At 48.0% G+C, this 6,590-nt stretch overlaps 1 non-coding gene across 1 annotated transcript; it reads right to left on the minus strand.

Moving 5' to 3' along the window:
• Nucleotides 1–505: 505 nt before the first annotated feature.
• LOC144163437 (U1 spliceosomal RNA) lies at nucleotides 506–670 on the minus strand. Its single transcript, XR_013320939.1, has one exon. It is a non-coding gene; the product is annotated as a U1 spliceosomal RNA (small nuclear RNA).
• Between the last annotated feature and the right edge of the window lie 5,920 nt (nucleotides 671–6,590).

Genomic DNA, 6,590 nt, shown 5'->3' on the forward strand with positions numbered 1-6,590 from the left:
GGGAAGAGCGCGCACGTGACGCGCACGCAGTTCCCCCACTACCAAAAAAAGGCACATACTTGTTTTTTTTTCCTTTTTCTAGTTGACTGTGAACTTCTAGCCCCTTTTCCCGTGATATGTCCTCGTGCATGTTTACGTAGTTCAGCCCCTCCCTTTTTCTTTCGGTTTATTCTTGCCGTTGTCAGATGGAGGGGGGGTCGCACAGGAGTGCTCGCCCCATTTTCCCATGTTTCCGATAAGCATCAGTTAACCGGGGAAACGTGGCTTCCCTCTTCACTCGCCATGAACCTTTCTAAGTTTTTGTGTGCAAACTTCACTTACTCCACGGTGATTTCGGTGCCCTCAGTGGGAAGACTGTTGACTATATTGAATGTAACCTCCACAGTGCTGCACGCAGCTTTATGACAGCAAGTGCAGGTAACAGCGCAAACAGACTGGTGTCGCGCAGTGCTAAACGTTATGCACAACGCTGCCATTGCATCTGACTTTGGATTTGGAGAGGAAAGGGGGGAGAGCGCGCACGCAGTCCCCCCACTACCAAAAATTGCATGCCCCATCTACCCCAGTTTGGGGAAGTGGCAGGGGTCAACACGAGCGGAGTGCAATGCACGTGCCTCGCCCTGGGAGCGCGCCCGTCCGGATCAGCGCAACTCCGACACCAGGTAAGTATGCCCCTTCTTTGGTGGGGTTTTTTGGCGCAAGGGCATCTAAGGCCAAGAGCGCCATTTCTATGATGAAGTAAAAATGTGCTAATGAAATGAGTGCAAATAGTGCATAAAATTACTTCGGTGTAAAGGGCCGGATCCAAAAGATGAGTGAGGAGCGTGATGAGGCATGGAATGAGCTAACGGTGTATAGGGCCATGGTAAATAGAACCCTACGGATGAACAAGGTGGACGAGAATTCTACTTTCTAAAACAAACCTGCTTTAAAAAACCGATAGCATCAAGGTATTCCAAAACTCTGCTGAACTCGAACACAGGACAGTCTGATAAAAACATTGCAATGTGCCGTGGCATATTCTTACGGTACATTTCCGGGAAATAGCGTCTCCTTTCTGGTTCCATGGCCGAGCACTCAACCAAAACATGGAGGACTGAAAGACCCTCACCACATCTGGCACAGTTTGGAGGCTGGTCACCAGTCAGGAGGTAGGAATGCGTGCCATGTGTGTGTCCTATTCGTAGTCTGCATCGCCAGACCTCAAAGGCCCTGTTTTTTTCCCTGGCAGCTGATCGGCCGATTATAGGTTGTACCAAGTGAAGCTTGTTGCTGACTTCTCCGTCCCATTCTTTCTGCCAGAGCTGAAGGAGTATGTGTTTTACTGCAGGTTTCATATCGAGGTAAGGTACTTGCGTGATGTCAATACTGGTTCTTTCAGCTGCTCTGGCAGCAGCCTGGTCGGCTTCCTCGTTGCCAGCTATGCCACAATGGCCAGGAACCCAGCACACTATAATTTCTAAATTTAGCTGGTGTGCTTTGTACAGAGCTTTAAGAAGGGCAGTAAATGTGGGATTCTTGGTTCCCTTTCCTGTGGACAGGGCTGTGACAACGCTGAGTGAGTCTGTGAAGATCACAGACTTTTGTGTTTTGCTTGTGATAATGTGGTCCACAGCCAGATATACTCCGTGTGCTTCTGCTGTAAATATGGTTGTGTTTTTATGCATTGTTTTTGCTACTGAAAGATGCTGTCCAACAACTGCACAGGCCACAGCCGATTTGGTTTTCGATGCATCAGTGAAAAACTGAGCAGCCTTGTACTTGTCTTGGAGGTATGCGAAGTGCTGTTTGACTTCCAATAGTGAGCCTTTCCTGTCTACTTGTCTAAATGAGGTGTCGCATGATATGATGCTTGTATCCCAGGGTGCCACGCATTCATCTGGAGTCATTTTGAGGGTGTCATCAAACGAGATCGATAGTTTTGTAGAGATGGAGTTGATCAGCAGTGGAAACGGTTGAGCTAAGGAAGGTCGATTTGAAAAGAGCAGCATTCTTGAGTTATCTCTAATCAGGGAGTCACACGGGTGCTCGGGCTGTGACGTAACCTTCAGGGCATAAATAATACCAATAAAAGTTCGCTGGTACTCCAGAGACCAACAGTCTGATTCAGCATAGAGGCTCAGTACTGGACTAGTGCGGAAGGCCCCTGTGGCCAGCCTGATGCCCAGATTGTGGATAGGATCAAGCATTTTCAGTGCAGTGCTAGAGGCTGACCCATAAACTACACATCCATAATCTAGGCGGGACAAAACAAGACTTTTGTACAGGTGTAGTAAACACTTCTTGTCAGTGCCCCATTTCATGTGTGCTAGTATCTTAAGCACATTCATTGCCTTCAAACACTTCAGTTTCAGATGCTTCAGGTGGGGGGTGAACGAGAGTCTCGAGTCGAAAATCAATCCGAGAAACTTATGTTCTGTTTTAACAGGAAGCAGCTGTCCATTTAAGTAGATTTCTGGTGGAGGGGCAATGCCCCTTTTTTTCGAGAACAGTACACAGGCACTTTTTGAGGGGTTAAACTTGAAGCCATTCTCATCTGCCCATTTGGAGAGCTTATTCACTGACAGCTGAATTTGGCATTCACAAAAGGAGAGATTGCAAGACTTGAAGCCGATCTGCACATCGTCAACATACACTGAGTAAAACATGGTTGGCGGAAGTACAGTGCGTAGGGAATTCATTTTTACAATGAAAAGTGTGCAGCTCAGCACACCTCCCTGCGGCACCCCTGTCTCTTGTGTGAATGGTTTAGACAGAGTACTGCCTATCCTTACACGAAATGTCCTATCAGAGAGGTAGCTTTCAATTGTTTTTAGCATATTTCCTTGTATCCCAAGGGCACAAAGATCTCTCAATATACCAAACCGCCAAGTAGTATCATAGGCCTTTTCAAGGTCAAAGAATACAGACAGAAAGTACTGTTTATGCGCGAACGCATATCTTATTTGGGACTCCAAGCGCACAAGTTGGTCAAGCGTGGATCTTTGTTCTCGAAAGCCACACTGGAATGGATCCAGGAGCCTGTTTGCTTCTAGAAAATGCATTAATCTTCGGTTGATCATTTTTTCAAATACTTTGCACAAACAGCTAGTCAGAGCTATAGGTCTGTAGCTAGATGCAACTGCTGGGTCCTTCCCTTCCTTCAATACTGGAACAACAATGGCCTCTTTCAGCCTTGGAGGGATATATCCATTGTTCCAGATCCTATTAAAAAGTGATAGTAGTGCAAGTTGAGTTTCTGGGTGCAAGTTCTTGATCATTTCATAGTGAATATTGTCAGGTCCAGGTGCTGCTTTACCAAGTGTGTTTAGGCAAGCTTCGAACTCAGCAATAGAGAACTCAGCATTATATGCCTCACTTGGAGGTGATTTACGATGAAGTTGCAGTTTTTCTTCCTTACGTTTCAATTTAAGAAACTTCGCTGAGTAGTGCGCTGCACTTGAAACCGACTCAAAGTATGCTCCCAGTGCATCCGCCTGATCTTCCAGAGTGCCACCAGCATTATCAACTAGAGGGCGGGGGCAAGTCTGCTGCCCTTGCAACTTGCGTATCCTATTCCATACTTTATTTTGGTCGGTGTAAGAGTTAATACCCTCTATGTACTTCTCCCAACTCTCACTTTTTGCTATCCGTCTCACTCTTCTCGATTGGGATTTGATGCGTTTGAAGTTTATGTAGTTTTCAGTCGTGGGAGAGTTACGGAAGAGGCGCCATGCTGCATTCTGTTTTTTCCTAGCACTTTGGCAGTCCTCATTCCACCAAGGAATCGGCTTTCTTTTTGGGTTACCAGAACTTTGTGGGATACATTCACTAGCGGCTTCAATTATGTGCTTTTCGATAAAGGAAAGTGCGCTGTCGATGTCCAGTGAATCTAGATAGTCACGTGGAAGACAGGTTAGCTGTCGAAACTCTTTCCAGTCAGCAGACCCCATCCTCCATCGTGGTACACTGTACTGCCCATGTGTCGACACTACCTTTTCTTTCAGCACGATTGGAAAGTGGTCGCTTCCATAAGGGTCATCCAGGACGTGCCAGTCCAGTAGTGGGAAGAGAGTAGCAGTGCAGAGAGCTAAGTCAACTGATGAGGATGTTTTGTGTGTGGGACTAAAGTATGTGGGCTTCTTTTTGTTCAATATGCAAGCTCCAGTGGAGACTAGTAATTTTTCTATCATTCGCCCTCTTGAATCGTAGTTTTCACAGCCCCAGAGAGGATGATGGGCATTGTAGTCTCCTGCTATTATGTACGGCTCTGGGAGCTGGTCCATTAGATTTTCAAATTCAGATTTCTGTAGTCGCTTGTCTGGGGGAATGTAAATGGAGCAAATTGTTATTAGTCGCTGCAGCCATATAACTCTCACAGCTACAGCCTCTAGTTCAGTCCTGAGTTTAACTTCCTTAGCTGTGGTTGACCTTTGAAGGATAATAGCCACACCACCCGATGGTTGGTTGGTGTTTTGCCTGTCCTTTCTGTATGTGATGTACTGGGGTAAAAAGTTTGTGTGTTTGCTGCTTAAGTGGGTTTCTTGGAGACACACTGCCAGAGGTGCATGCTCCCAGAGCAGCTCTTTAACATCATCCAAGTTTTTCAGAAGCCCCCTGCAGTTCCACTGCAGTACAGTACAAAAAGCCATTACTAGTATTGAGATGTTTGTTACTAAAGACAGGCTCAGCTTGTTAGCTGCCAGAGCCTTTTCCAGCAGGAGACACCTTAGGGAGCTCTGCTTTTTTGATCAGTTCCTGGGAGTTCGCACGTTCCAGAGGTTTGTGGCGATCCTTCGGCGTGATTGACGCAGAGGATGGCTCACTTGTGTCCATAGCCTCCAAAGAAGGCTTCTTTGTGGACGGTTTGAGACCTGGGGCCTTGGCTGGCCTCCGGTTCTCCTGTGAGGTTACAACTGTTTCAGTGGTGTTAGTCAGCTGTGCAGACCGCGAGGCTGCAGCTGACACATTGGCCGTTTTCGGGCCACCATTTCCTTGAGGTGCAGCAGGTGTCGCTGTTTGCACCTGGGTGGCTGAAGATGTCTCCTCAGGCCCTCTCAACGAGGTCCCTGATTGGACAGTTGCCGCACGTGGCGCCACCCCCTGACGCGCCACGTCGGCGTATGCTATCTTATGCGTGATAGCAAGACGCCTGCGTGCTTCGGGGTAAGAGATGTTTTCTTTTACTTTCAACGCAATGATTTCTTTTTCTTTTTTCCATTGCTGGCATGAGCGTGAGTATGCAGCATGGTCACCGCTGCAGTTGACACAGTGTGGTGGGGCAGTGCAGCTTTCCGACACGTGGTCGGTTTTGCTGCATTTTGCACATGTCTGCTTACCCCTGCAACTCTGTGATCCGTGGCCGAATTTCTGACATGTATAGCACCGGCGCGGGTTGGGGATGTAAGGTCTGACTCGGATTTTCACGTAGCCAGCTTCTACGGTCTCCGGGAGAACCGTTGTGCCAAAGGTGAGAACAATGTGCTTGGTGGGGATTTCTTTGTTGTCGCGGCGGATGACTATCCGCTGAACTTTGATGACATTTTGCTCATGGAAGCCTTCAAGGAGTTCATTTTCGGTAAGGTCTAGGAGGTCTGCTTCACTTATGACACCACGCACGGTGTTCATGGAGCGGTGAGGACTGACAGTAACAGCGGTGTCACCAATTTTGTCAACTTTGAGGAGCTTGTCACATTGAGTCTTATCTTTGACTTCAATCAGCAGGTCGCCATTGGACAGACATTTGGACACAAGAAATGGTGACATCTTTCTCATTGTTGTGTTCTCATTTTCCGAGTGCATCACGTGGAAGCGTGGAAAACACTCTTGCCTCTTTGAAAGAAAAAATTCAAAGGTGGTTGCCTCGGTGCGCCCCCTTTTAAGAGAGCGATTCATGGAAAAGGGGTTTGAAGATGCCATACAGCAAGTATGTGTTCGGTGGCAAGGCCGGTCGCCCACCACCGAGCCCAACAAGGGAACGTGGCTTCTTCATGAAAAGCACACGCTAACCGTACCTTGCCACTATAACCCTATGCTTGAAATCAAGAGTGATGTCTTTGCACAGGGTTAACCCTCGCCGCCTGGAGAAGCATGGAAGCAAAGAAGGAAGGAGATGACAGGACAGGGTTAGGAAAGACGATAGGAAAGCAAAAGAATGAAGAAGAGGACAGGAAAAGGCGACTGGCTGATTCCCCCCAGGTCGGGTCAGACTGGGGGCACCGTCTACGGGAAGCGGGGGCCGAAGTGGTGTGTTGCCTCTGCCAGGGGGCCATGAAGGTCCAAAACAACCCTGGCTTTGGCTCAACCACCAGGATGCCCTTTTCCCCGGACACGGCAAAGCCACGCACAGCCGAGGGCGTGGGTGGGTCCAACCCACATGGGCTCGGGGTCCGCGGTGTCGCCACTACCGTCACCTTGAAATGCAAGGCGCCCCTGCGGGCAGGTAAGTATGCCCCAAATTGTTTGTTATTTTGACGCCACCAGATGGAGCACAAACGGGTGCGCCGGTGCATGGTTTCACTGACACTTATTCTAATTAAATCACTTTAAAGCGATTTATGGGTTTCACACAATCTTTTTTCTAAAAATATTCGCGGCTCTTCTCATTGTTT

This window comes from Haemaphysalis longicornis, unplaced genomic scaffold, assembly GCF_048455015.1.
Source record: "Haemaphysalis longicornis isolate Haplotype H1 unplaced genomic scaffold, Haemaphysalis longicornis Haplotype H1 scaffold_12, whole genome shotgun sequence".
Lineage (NCBI taxonomy): Eukaryota > Metazoa > Arthropoda > Arachnida > Ixodida > Ixodidae > Haemaphysalis > Haemaphysalis longicornis.